The following is a 12,445-nucleotide window of genomic DNA, read 5'->3' on the forward strand; positions in this document are numbered from 1 at the left end:
GGCTCCGGACGCGCAGGCGCAGCGGCCATGGCTCACGGGCCCAGCCGCTCCGCGGCATGTGGGATCCTCCCGGACCGGGGCACGAACCCGTGTCCCCTGCATCGGCAGGCGTACTCTCAACCACTGCGCCACCGGGGAAGCCCCTGCCAGGATTCTTGACAGACACGTTTGGGACGTGTTTTCTCTTTGTAGAGAACATTGTGCTCATATTCTGTATGTTGTGTGTGTCTGTCATCTCTGGATGCTTTTCTTGTGCTTTCATATTGGAAAATGTGTTTTGTGTGGGCTCGTCCTTGTCCCTTTGCTTACCTGCTTTTGTCCTTTGGGATGGGCCAGAGTCACCATGATGGAGGATGGTGAAGACTGTTGGAGTCGAGAGGGGCCGAGTCAATCTTCCCTCCTCCCACTAACTCTGCCACCTTGAGTAAATCACTTCAAGGAGGCTCTCGAAGGCTCTGTGTGAGACTGTGGCCTCTGAATCAGACTGCCTAGGTTTAGATCATGATTCTTCTATTTGCTGTGAAACTCTGGGTAAAAGTTCTTTAAACTCTCTGGGCCTCAGCTTCTTCAGCTGTAAAATGGGTATAGTGATAATTCTTATCTCATAGGGTTGCTGTGAGACTTAAATGGGCTGATGGTGTGTGCGTGGCTGGTTTCTTTCCCGTCCAGGGATAGCTCAAATGTCAGCCTCTCAAAGAAGCCATTCCTGAACCCTCAACCCACAATGCATCTCTCTCACAACATCCCACTTTATGTATTTGGTAGCACTTATCACTGTGAGGAATTACTGTATTTGCTTGCTTGGTTACCGTCAGTCTCTCCCCACTAGAATATAAATTCCTTGTGTTCTCTCTTGTTTAGTATTTAAAATTATGCCTGGATTTAGTAGTTTCTTCATGAATATTATTGAAGAAGTAAATATGAGCAAAGCACCCATGTCTTAATCGTTATTAGCTGCTTTTGTTCTTGTTCTTAATATTTTTACCTTTAGGAGCAGTAGTTTCTATTTTTCCCATCTGAAAAATGAGAACAATACCCCTTTCAGAGACATGTTGTGAGAAATAAATAAGTTAACGTAAGTGAAAGTGCCCAGTACACAGGCAGAAAGTAGTCAATGCTATTCGTCCTTCGTCATGATCAATTGCTGAATAGAGATGTCCCTTTCCAGCTCTAACACTTTAAGACTGTTCTACCTTCTTCATCATGTGATTCCCTTCAGTATTCATTTCTTTATGTCAATTACTTACATGAATTCTATTGGGTCTTTCCTGGGACCTGGAAATCTCTCTTTAGGGACGCAATTTTGGTCTTGTCTTTACTGACTGTAAGTCACGTAGGGGGCCTTGGAGGCCAAAGGCTGTCTGTCCAGCTTACTTATCTGCCTAAAGTCACGCAGGGCTGGGCACCTGCAGGTGTGCTGGAAGACGGGGGCTCGGGAGTCTCCCAGGCCTCACATCTGTACCCACTTCCTAGTAACAAAGACATTTCACATCTGGCATCTCATCTGAGCTTCACAGGGCAGACAAGGGATGAATCGTTGCCTCTGTTTTGTAGAAAGGGTAACAAGGGCACCGAGAAGTTAGGTAACTTGTTCAAAGTTACACAACCATCAGAGATTTAAAATGAGGGCTTGGACCTAGCCAACAAGGTATCCGTGGTACCAGGCTGCTTTGTCCCCCGTGGGGAATAGGAATTCAGCCGTTCACTTATGAGTCTCTTCCTTTTCCTTCAAATAGATGTGCGATTTGGATGACTATAAATCAGTTGAAAACAGAGTATCTGTCTGGGCCGTGGCTGAAGGGGAAGAGGGGAGGCTGTGGGTGCTTCACACCTGATTTTACCCCAGCCCTAGATTACCAGATGTCGTGTGCTCTTAGGGATCTGCTTTGCACCACAAACCACCCCACAAGACCACCAGCAGGAGGGAATATTTTAATATAGACCACTAAGGTGTTTACAGACGGATTCGGGCAGAGTTTTTAGGGCCAGTCAGACCTCAGAAACCATTCCGTTCATTTGATAAATGAGGAAACTGTGGCCCAAGGATGAGACATGCCTTGTTAAAGACCTTGTGCTTAGTGATGGAACCAAACCAGAAAGGCAGCCCCTAGGGCTCCGAGGCTCGTGCTTTTTCTGAGGCACCTCGGGCTGGACCACATAGTTAGAGTTGTTCACTGAGCACCCACTCTGTGCTACTTAGTTCCCACTCTCCCACACCTTCCCTACTAAGTGGGCAGTTTCTTTTTTTCTGCAGTTGTGGGAATGGGGGTTCTGAGTGGTTAATTAATTTTCTCACGGTAAGTATGGAATGAGCTGAGGTTACCACACTCCTCTCCAGAGGGCTCGTTTTAATGAGGACAACTTAAAAAGCAAAGGTCATCAATCATCTGGACAGAAGGAGATGATTGGACTACCATTGTTTTCATTTCTCCTCACTTTTCAACTGCCTAAGGCTGTGTCTATATTAGTAGTCAGGTAAACCTTTTATGTAAACAAGTCCTACTTGGGCTTTGTCTGCCATGACTAATGACAGTAATGACCATTGGAGGGGAGTATTTTATTTCTCTTAAAATGATGTCTCACTATGGCAACTATATTTCTACAAAGCCTTCCACACATGCTACTGTAAAATAGTTTATAAACACAAACATACTTGTTTCTCTATGCTACTTTATTTTTTATGGCATACGTGTGTGTGTGTATATATATATGCATGCCAGGTCATTGTAGACTGACTCTGGGTAATGAAAGGTTTTATTCATTTTATTCTATGGGAATATATGAAACTAGACCACACACTCATCAGGTTATTGTAGGTTCCCGTAGCCTTACCCTATATATATTTTTTCTTTAATTGTTCACCATGACTGTTTGTCCCAACTGTGTGTTTTCCAACACACAGATATGCTCAAAGACTAGTTGGTACACTGGTAGTGGTTACTGATCACATTGGTCAAAATGTGGTCATAAGATTTTATTATCACTGAACTATACTAAAATCAGGACTCAGTTTATCAGACACTGCCCTGTTTTATTACAGCAATTTCTGCAGATCTTCTTGGGTTTGTAAAAGGCACCACTATTTCCGTGTCCCTCTACTGAAGAAGACCTCACAGCGTTTATGGGCTTTGGTTTGAATAATGACTTTTAGGTCTAATGCTTCCATCATTTACTCAGAAGCTCAAAGCTGCCCAGCTTTTGTTTCCTCCACTTCCTCCTTTGCCGCTCAAATAGTTTTGCATTTTCATCCCTTGTGGCCTCCTGTGCGCTTGTCTCTGAGGAATAATATTCTTAATACTTCCTTTTCCTCTGCCTTTGCTCTACAGCCTGTCTCCTTCTACTGTGACGTTAGTCCTTCAAAGAGACTGGTTGCATCTTCAATCTCTTGCTATATTTGGGGAGTATGGAGCAGAAAGAGCTAGTCCTAGCTCTGTTGCTTGCTACCTTCTTTGTGATCTGATCTCTCTATTCAAAGTTTTGTGTTGAGAACATGAGATAATTTGCAATTTATAAACTACTAAGGGCTCAAAGAATAATTATCATCACTGGAACCTCTGTTACGATTAAAATGTGCTGCGTTGTCTCCCCAGTCCCAAAACCCCTTCCTTTAATCCAGGACTGTCCCAGCCACCGCCCAGTCTCCCCAGTCCTGTACTCCCAGCGTCTTAAAAGCTTACCCTCTGCTTCCACTTCCTCACTACCCACTCACTCCTCGACACTCGGCGGCTGCTTCCTGCCAGAGCCACTCAGGTGAAACTGCCTTCTTCAAAGACTGTGCTGCAGGGTCGCCCCTGGCAGTCCCGTGGTTAAGACTCTGTGCTCTTACTGCAGGGGGCACAGATCTGATCCCTGGTTGGGGAACTAAGATCCTGCAGGCCACTACGACCCCGCATGCTGCGAGGTGGGGGCATAAAAGCGCCACGAGAGAAAGAACGTGCTGCAAAGCCAGGCATCATCCCTCGGATGGCTTCACATCTCTATCCCTGTCACCCAGGCTTAAAATGTTGGAGCCATATTCCTTTCCAGCTCCTTCATCTCCCACCTGGAACCGATGGCTGAGTCAGGCAGTTGGTACCTCTGTGAAGTATCATATTTTGCAGGTGCCAGTGTCACCTCATGAGTTTGATTCTCATTTCCTCTCCTCTCATTTCCTCTACCGGTTTAGCATAGAAATCTTGCTTTTCTGCCTTCTGTCTCTCTCTTTTCTAACCCATCCTCCACAAGGCAGCTAGATCAGACTCCCTTAAATCCCTGCTGAATTTACGCTCTTTCTGAACTTGAACTCTGATCTGTCATTGCCTGCCGGGGAAACCCTTTACCTGGTCGCTCACAGCCTCTACGTAATTTCTTAAGCTCACATCCCACCACTCCCCGCAGAGCCACTGGTCTGGATGCCTCTCCCGCTTTCTTCTCTGAACCCTCTCAACTTTGAAATGCTCTTCCTCCCACCCCCTTCACTTTCAGTGCCGCTGCCCATCAGACATTCACATCACCCGAGGCTCTTCCTGGCCAGGAATTCTCCTTCAAAGCCCACAGCTCTTTGCATTCCTTACTTGTCACCGAGGGTTCTCTTTCTCACGTCATATTGTTAGTCCCTCTAATGGAGTGTAAATTCCTTTGGGGAACGCCTTACTAGGATTACACAGGGAACCTGTTTCCTACACACTATGAGCTCAAGAAGTGGTAAACTGAACGGTAAACTGAACATTAACTTCCTGGGGACAGGTTTACAGACACTCAGGATGTCGGACCAAAAGGTGATTAATTTCATCTCACCGGTCAGTCAGTGCGATCAAGCCGTGTTATGGGAAACAGGGGAAAGGAATGTTATAAACTGGTTTCAGGAGACCGTGATGGCAGGGTTAGAGGTTGTCTTTGTCGGCCTTCATCAGATCTTCCTCTAGTCTCCAGTGCCCTCTCTCTCTCTCTCTCTCTCTCTCTCTCTCTCTCTCTCTCTCTCTCTCTCTCTCTCTCTCTCTCTCTCTCTCTCTCTCGGTTTCTGTGATGGATTTGAGGCAGGGTTTTGTGCTCGACTTGGTGTCCACCAATCCCCTCCAGAAAATGTTCGCCTGAGAGGCTTAACAACATCTAGGGGTATTCACATTTAGTGGAAGAGCTTTGGAGACAAAAGCATTTAAAGTGAGAGGCGTGGAGTTATTTTCATTACAGCCGTGACTGTTTATTTTCTTATTTGGTTCGAGGCTGTTCTAAGAGCGTCAAGATTTTAGCTCATTTATTCTTAATAACGCAGCGGGTATTACTATTGCCCCCACTTTGTAGGTGAGGAAACCGAGGAACATAGAGGTTTAGTAACTTGCCTGAGGTTATATGGCTTGTTGATGGTAGAGCTCAGGTTTGAGCCCAGCAGGTAGTAACCATGCTTTAATCTACATGTGGCAATTTACTACTTTTGTAGATTGGCCAGGGTCATTCTAGAGAGAGAGAGGGAGAGTGAGCGGTTAAGGTAGTAGGTGGACGGACAGCAGGCCTTGGTATCGCCTTTCCTCAAATGATGACACTATCAGAAGACCTGACCAGGGAAGCCCTAGAATTAAAGCCAAGAATCTCTAGTCTCCCAAACCATCCTATGCCTTATCTGTCACTCCCTTTTAGTCACTTAAGCAAAGCAAATGGATTCCTTACCTGAGTCTCCAAGGTCTTAAGGCTCAAGGGCTGACGTGGATGCTTGCTGCCGAGTTCACTTAGACAGCTAGGTTCTCAAGTCCACAGCGGGCGAGTGAGATGGACCAGGCCTGGGATTGCTGATAGATACCAGGTGACAGGAAATTAGTGGCTTCTGCTACCTTGGGTTTCGCCCCAATTACTTTAGTTTAATACATACTTATCAGAGCTGGAGAGGATATACAAAAAAGTTTCTGCCTTACCAGGAGGTTTCACTTCTTGAAAAAGATCCCAGGGGACTGCCGGGCGTACTTTACGCTGCCTTAATTAGAAAAACTATGTAGGCCCCCACCCTGTAAGCAGGTGTGGATGGGGGGGTCCCCAAGGGCACGAAGGGCTCTAGAAATTCTGCAAAGATGGGCTGTTAGGACTTTTACCTTTTTCTGTTACTTTTTAAGGAGCGGGTAGGTGGGAAGGAGGCACCCATGCAGAGAGATTCAAGAATTATTAAGCCCGTACCCTTGGAAGTGTTGTATGTATCCTCTTCAAATGTCATCCTCATTTGCCCACACTTAGGGTTCGAGTGGGACCGTGTATGTCTCGTGTTGAATTTAGTAGAAATGGCCTAAAAATATATTTTGGTGCTGTGGAACATGTGCCCAGAAGCTTGAGGCAAGAGTTCCATATTTTGGGATGTACATTGAAATAGTACTTTTACCTACAAACCCACCTTTTCCCTCCATCTGTCTAGTACCCTAGTGTCCCCTCTCTTTTCAGTCGGGCCCAGAACTGTGTGGCCATCAAGCCCAGCACTAGATCAGGTGAGGAAATGGAGGAAGCTGGTGGCCAGGAGAGTAAACATTTGGGAGACAAATCAAAGAAAGTTTTGCCCAAAGGTATTGTATCCACTGCCCTACCATATACAACATTTATGTTCATATTTTGGATTTTTCTTACTTTGTAATTTTCTTATCCATTTATATATTTCATTAGCGACCCAGGGCTGTAGTTAGGTAATCGTTTGCCTAGTCTAAAGGGCTGAAACATGGCAGCTCTGTTGCTGAATCTGAGGTTAATTCATATCTTCTCTCTCACTCTCTCTCCTCTCTTCTCTGTTTCTCCCTCTGCCTCTCTTTCCTTTAAGATGGTTTGGAATCAGAGGGTTAGAACCAATGGGTAAAAGTCATTCTGGAGAGGCTGATTTGGGGGCAACACAGAAAAAAATGCCATTTCCCCAACCCACCATTGGAGCAGTTCGTTAGTGGAACAGGCTAACGTTTGAATAGAGAACTCGCTGTCATCAAGTATACACAGGTAGGAGCCAGGGGGTCACCTCTCATTAATGCTATAGAGAGAAGAGAAGTGGAAACATAAGATCCGCCACCCATTTAAGGTTCCGGTTGTGGGTCTATGAATACCTGCTGAAGTGCTTGAATGGTTGGTGGTGTAGGGATGCTAATGACACAGGGTCTGAGTTGTGGATGATTGTGAGGCCGGAGGTCTGAGTCCTGGATTACGGGTGGCTGGAGGAGTGTGCCTTCATTTTAGTGACTGTGGGAGCTGGTCACAACTTGGCAAACGCAATGCATTAATGAGGGTTGAACTGGGGTTTCACAACCGGATTTTTCACATCCTTATCTCTGTGTAGGCCCTGTGTTTCTCCCCAAGCCTGTCTTGGGGTGTTTGCTACTCTGGTTTGCTACAGTGAGATCACGTAGGTGGCTTTATGTGTGATTCTTCCTGTAATAAGCTTGAATTTGAATTTATATAAACGTTCACCTTGTTGCCAATTTGGATTAATTGACCTTTCAGTGTTTGTGTTGAATTCCTCCTATGATCTGGATTTGGATTCAGTAGGACTTTCTTTATTCCATCTTTTTTTCCCCTCTGTAATGTTTGAGCATATTTTATTAGGTCTATTACACATTTAATATTTCTCTCTCTCAGTTAAACCTCTTGTGATTGTCTAGTGGCTTTCCTGCTTCCAAAGGATGATTGCTTCCTTAAGTCTACATCGAAGTTTATTAACTAACCTTTTATTAAGTTAATATTTGCCTCATAGGAATTTGCCTTTCTTTTATTCCCCCCACCTCCTAACGCTCCCATCTTTTTTATCCTTGAGACATTTTGCCACTCTTATGAGAACTACATTCTACATCATAATTGTGTCCTTGCCCTACTCCGCCATTGTCCTGTGCGTCTCTGGAAAGCAGGGCTGTTTTTTCTGACTGCCACGTTGTCTGCAGTGCTGTGAGAGCCGCTGGTCCTGATGTGGTTTTTTTCTCCCATCCAGATGACTATCACAATGCTACCCAGTATCAGAAAGTAACATTATGGTGTGTTCCCAACTGGTCAACAAGGCATTGGTACCCAGAATCATTTGGTGTTAGAGGGTTTTGGTTTCAGAGAATTGGTAAAGGAGACGCAGGGTCCCTCAGAGGTGAAACTATAAAGATCCTTTTGCAAATAGAACTTGGTTATAAGTTGGAAAGTCCCGATGTTGTATTTATAAAAAATAATTACTACTAAGGAAAATATAATTTCGAGTACTTAAGAGCTTTGTAGTTTATGAGGCCTTCCTTCTGTTCTGAGGGACTACTTTACATTAAAAAAATAACATTAGTTGAAGATCTGCTTATATGCCAGGCACTGTCCATATAACACCTACAGTGTTGTAATTGTGGAAACCAAAGTTCAGTGGGAACTTCAGGGGAAACTGGTTCAAAGTCACATAGTAAGTGATAGTGATGTTTGGGAAGTAAGAAAACTTCAGTTATAAACTTGATAGAAAACCTACCATTTTCTGAGTGGTTTTTTAAGTTCCAAACATTCACAGAATCAGTTCACATGTTTCATTTAAGGCTCACAGAAAACTCATCAGGTAAGTGTTATTATTACATTTTAGTGGAGAAATAAAGGCTCACAAAGGTTAAATAATTTGTTCAAGTCACTTTACTTTAAATGGCAAAACCAACATTTAAACCCAGGCCTGACTTAAAAACCCTTATTTACCATTAGGTGACCAGGCCTCTTACCCTTAAATATATCTCAAACCCCACCCGTCAGAACCTAACTGAGCTGCCAAATATTTTTCATAGGAACCCCACTGCCCCCCATCCCCTGCCTTCACTTATGCAACTGTAGGCCTTTCTCCTCCCAGTTTGTAGCAGAAATGAAAGCCTGCTAGGTTATTCTTTGAGTGTGCTGAGTTTTTTCTATGCCAAAAGAGGCAGAGGATAATAGGATTTGGAGTTAGGGATCTTGAATCACATCCTTGTTCGAAATCATACTCGCTTTTGTGGTCTCAGAAAAGTTAACCACTTTGAGCTTCGGTTTCACGTCTGTGACATGGGCTAGTTATATCTCTGTCAGAGGGCGGTCATGACAAGTAACTGAGATGATGATAGAGGTAAGATCTTTAACACTTCTCAGGTATTCCGTCAGTGGAAGGCAGTATCACATCAGGCAGCTGTTCTTAAAGGGTGGTCTGGGAATCTCCGGGAGTTCTTGAGACCCTTGTAGGGGGTCTGTGACCTCAGAACAATTTTCATCATAATGCTAAGGCCTTATTTCCCCTTTGCACGGGCTTACAGCAGTATTCTCCATGGGCTACAGAACATGAGACACTAGGACAGATTGCATGCAAAAGCAGCCAAGAGAATCCAGCTGTCTTCTGTTAAGCCAGAGTGAAGCAGTGGTTTCTAAGCTTTGCTCTGCATTGGAATCACCTGGGAACCTTCAAAAATTATCGATGTTCGGCTCTCACCGCATTCTGATTTAATTGGTATGTGGTGGTGTGCGGTGCACTGGGCCTTCTAAAAGTTCCCCTTGAATGTGCAGTCAAATTAGATGTGGATTTGTTTTTCAGTGGGTGTAAAGTTACACAAGATGAGTCAATTCTAGAGATCTGCTCTAGAGCAGAGTATTTATAGTTAATAATACAGTATTGTGCACTTGAAAATAGGTTAAGAGGTTAGACCTCATGTTAAGTGTTTTCTACCAAAACCAAGACCAAAGCCCCACAAAAGAACACAAGGAACATTTTGGAGGTGATGGATATGCTTAGTACCTTGGTGATGGTGATGGTACCGGGGCATAAGCACACATTAAATGTGTGTGGTCTTTTTGGTGAATAAACTACAACTTAATAAAGCTAAAAAATAAAAATAAAAGAGTGTCAAGTAACCTAAAAAAAAAAGAGATTTGCGAAACTATATATCAGTGCCACTCTCCACACTATTTTTTTTTATTTTGGAAAATAGACTTATTTTAGTAAAAATGTTACTTGTATTAATGTGTAATGAGTCGAATAATTTTTCAAAGTGTCAAGGAGTTCTGAGACCAAAAGTTTAAGAGACATTGGTATGTTAGTATAGAGAGTAAGACCTTGGGATCTGGAGCCAGACCACCTATTGCTACCATGACTTTGCCATTGCACACTTTGTGACCTTGGGTACATGACTTACCCTCTCTGTGCTTCAGCTTCATTGCCTGTAAAATGAGTATAATAATAAAATTTGCCCCTTAGATTTTTGTGAGATTAAATGAGCACTTAGCGTGGCACCTGGAACCTTGTAGTGGCTTCCACCAATATTTGCCCTAACTATTGTTAACGATTCTAGTTGTTATAAGTGGCTAACATTGATCAGTGTGGAATCTGTGGGCCAAACCATTCTTCCAGCCAACTCATCTTTCCACACAGCAGTGGAGCAGGAACCCCTAGGTAGAGTCTCTTGGAGAAAGCAGCAGGAGACATCTTGGACCTGGTCTCACCACACCCTGCGTTCTGGTTCATTTCTCTGTTTGAACAGTGACAACCAACCCTACGTTGCTGTCCTTTTGTTCAGTGAATGCATGACTAACAAAGGAGGTGACACCAAGGCGACCATGTGATTTGGGGAGAGGAGGAGACGGCCTTACAAAGAGGCAGGATGTGTTTTATCAGCCAAAATGTTCCCAGACCCCACTCCGTGGAGTCACTCCCCTTTGCTTCAAGGAGTTGCCGGCCTTAAGATTCTATGTTCCTCCTGGCTTTTCCTCACAAGCATAATTCATCTCTCAATAATATTATATCACGTGTTTATTCTCACAGTGCTAGTCAACAGCATTCCTCACAGTCACCACGGTCAGCGGGTCCCCTCAAAACTGAGAAAGACAGGGAAATGAATAATTCAATAATGCTGAATGCCATCAACTTAATCAAAATTCCCTGTAACAGAAGAAGAGAAGAGTCATGGTATTAGTACAGTAATACTAATATAATAGTAATTTCTGATGATGATGAGGTAGCAGTCAGTGCCCAGGTAAGAAAAGCTCTTCCACGTGTCTCAAGTGTATCTGATGCTTAGGAATCAAATTACTGGAGGATCATGAGAGCGTGCAGCTATTTTAGCACAGCGTGGCACAGCGTGGCACAGCAGAGCACAGTATAGAACAGCATGTTATTTTCTAGGGAACGTTATACAAAATCATCTACTTTCTAAATTACATGTAGGAAATACTCCATTTCACAAATATAAATAATATTAAAAAAGTGGTCTGGGCTTCCCTGGTGACGCAGTGGTTGAGAGTCCGCCTGCCGATGCAGGGGACACGGGTTCGTGTCCCGGTCCGGGAAGATCCCACATGCCGCGGAGCGGCTGGGCCCGTGAGCCATGGCCGCTGAGCCTGCGCGTCCAGAGCCTGTGCTCCGCAACGGGAGAGGCCACAACAGTGAGAGGCCCGTGTACCACAAAAAAAAAAAAAAAAAAAAATGGTCTGTTGAAGGAGAAAGAAAGAAGATTAAGAAACACGAAAAAAGGAGCAAAAATAGAAAAGGAAAGAAAAAGAGGGGAGAAGAGAAAACTACAGGCTCAGAAAAAGAGGAAAATACAGAAGAAGACACATCAAAAGATGCTAATAGTAACTTCTTGTGTTCTTTTTGTTACCACTAAAGACCTTTAAAATATTTTGTATTTTGATAACTAAGAGCGCCTACAGGGACACACACCTCGTTAGTAGCCCAGAGGCTGGACACACTTGTATTTTGCTGGCAAAGGTTTGTAAAGGTGAATATGGTTAACATTCTGTTCTGCAGTCATATTTGCATGTTTTGACTCTAGGTTGAAGAATTGTTTATTTTAGAGTCACATAGTATCTCTTGGTGTAGTTACCATAATTCATTTATTCTTTAGTGACAGGAAATAATTTATTTCCTCTTTCTCCTTTTCTGCTTTTTGTTTGTTTGGGTGTTTTTGCCTGTTTTTTGTTTTTACTACTCTGAACAATGCTGCAATAAGCATTCTTGCACCATATCCTTATATATAGGTGATGTAATTGCTGTGGGGATGGCTACCTGGGTTAAAGTTGTGTGTATCTTTCATATAAGTGAATGTCTCCTTGCTTTTCAAAAAGGTAGTAACAGTTCACATTTCTACCACTGATATGAGCATCCTTTCCACCATTTCCCTGCCAGTGGTAATTTTTTTTATCTCTTTAATTTGTGCCAATCAAGTGTATGTAAATTCTAGTCTATTGTTAATTTACTTGGCACTTCCCTACTATTGAATCTGAGCATCAGTCTGAGGGTCTTTGGCTGCTACATTTGCATTTTTGTTCCTTCCTCATATCTTTGCCTATTTTTTCATTGTGTTTTTGACTTTTTGTCACTTCTATTTTCTCTTTGTATATAAAAACATTAAAACTTTGCTGTTGTCTGCTTTAAAAATAGTTTACCAATTCTTTTACCATGCCAGAGTTTTAATGTAAATATATATATTTTTTACCCTTTTGTGCTTTCTAGATCATACATTTCCATCACCTCAGTAAGTTCTCTAGTGTCCCT

This window comes from Lipotes vexillifer, unplaced genomic scaffold, assembly GCF_000442215.2.
Source record: "Lipotes vexillifer unplaced genomic scaffold, Lipotes_vexillifer_v1.1 scaffold1129, whole genome shotgun sequence".
Classification (NCBI taxonomy): Eukaryota; Metazoa; Chordata; class Mammalia; order Artiodactyla; family Lipotidae; genus Lipotes; species Lipotes vexillifer.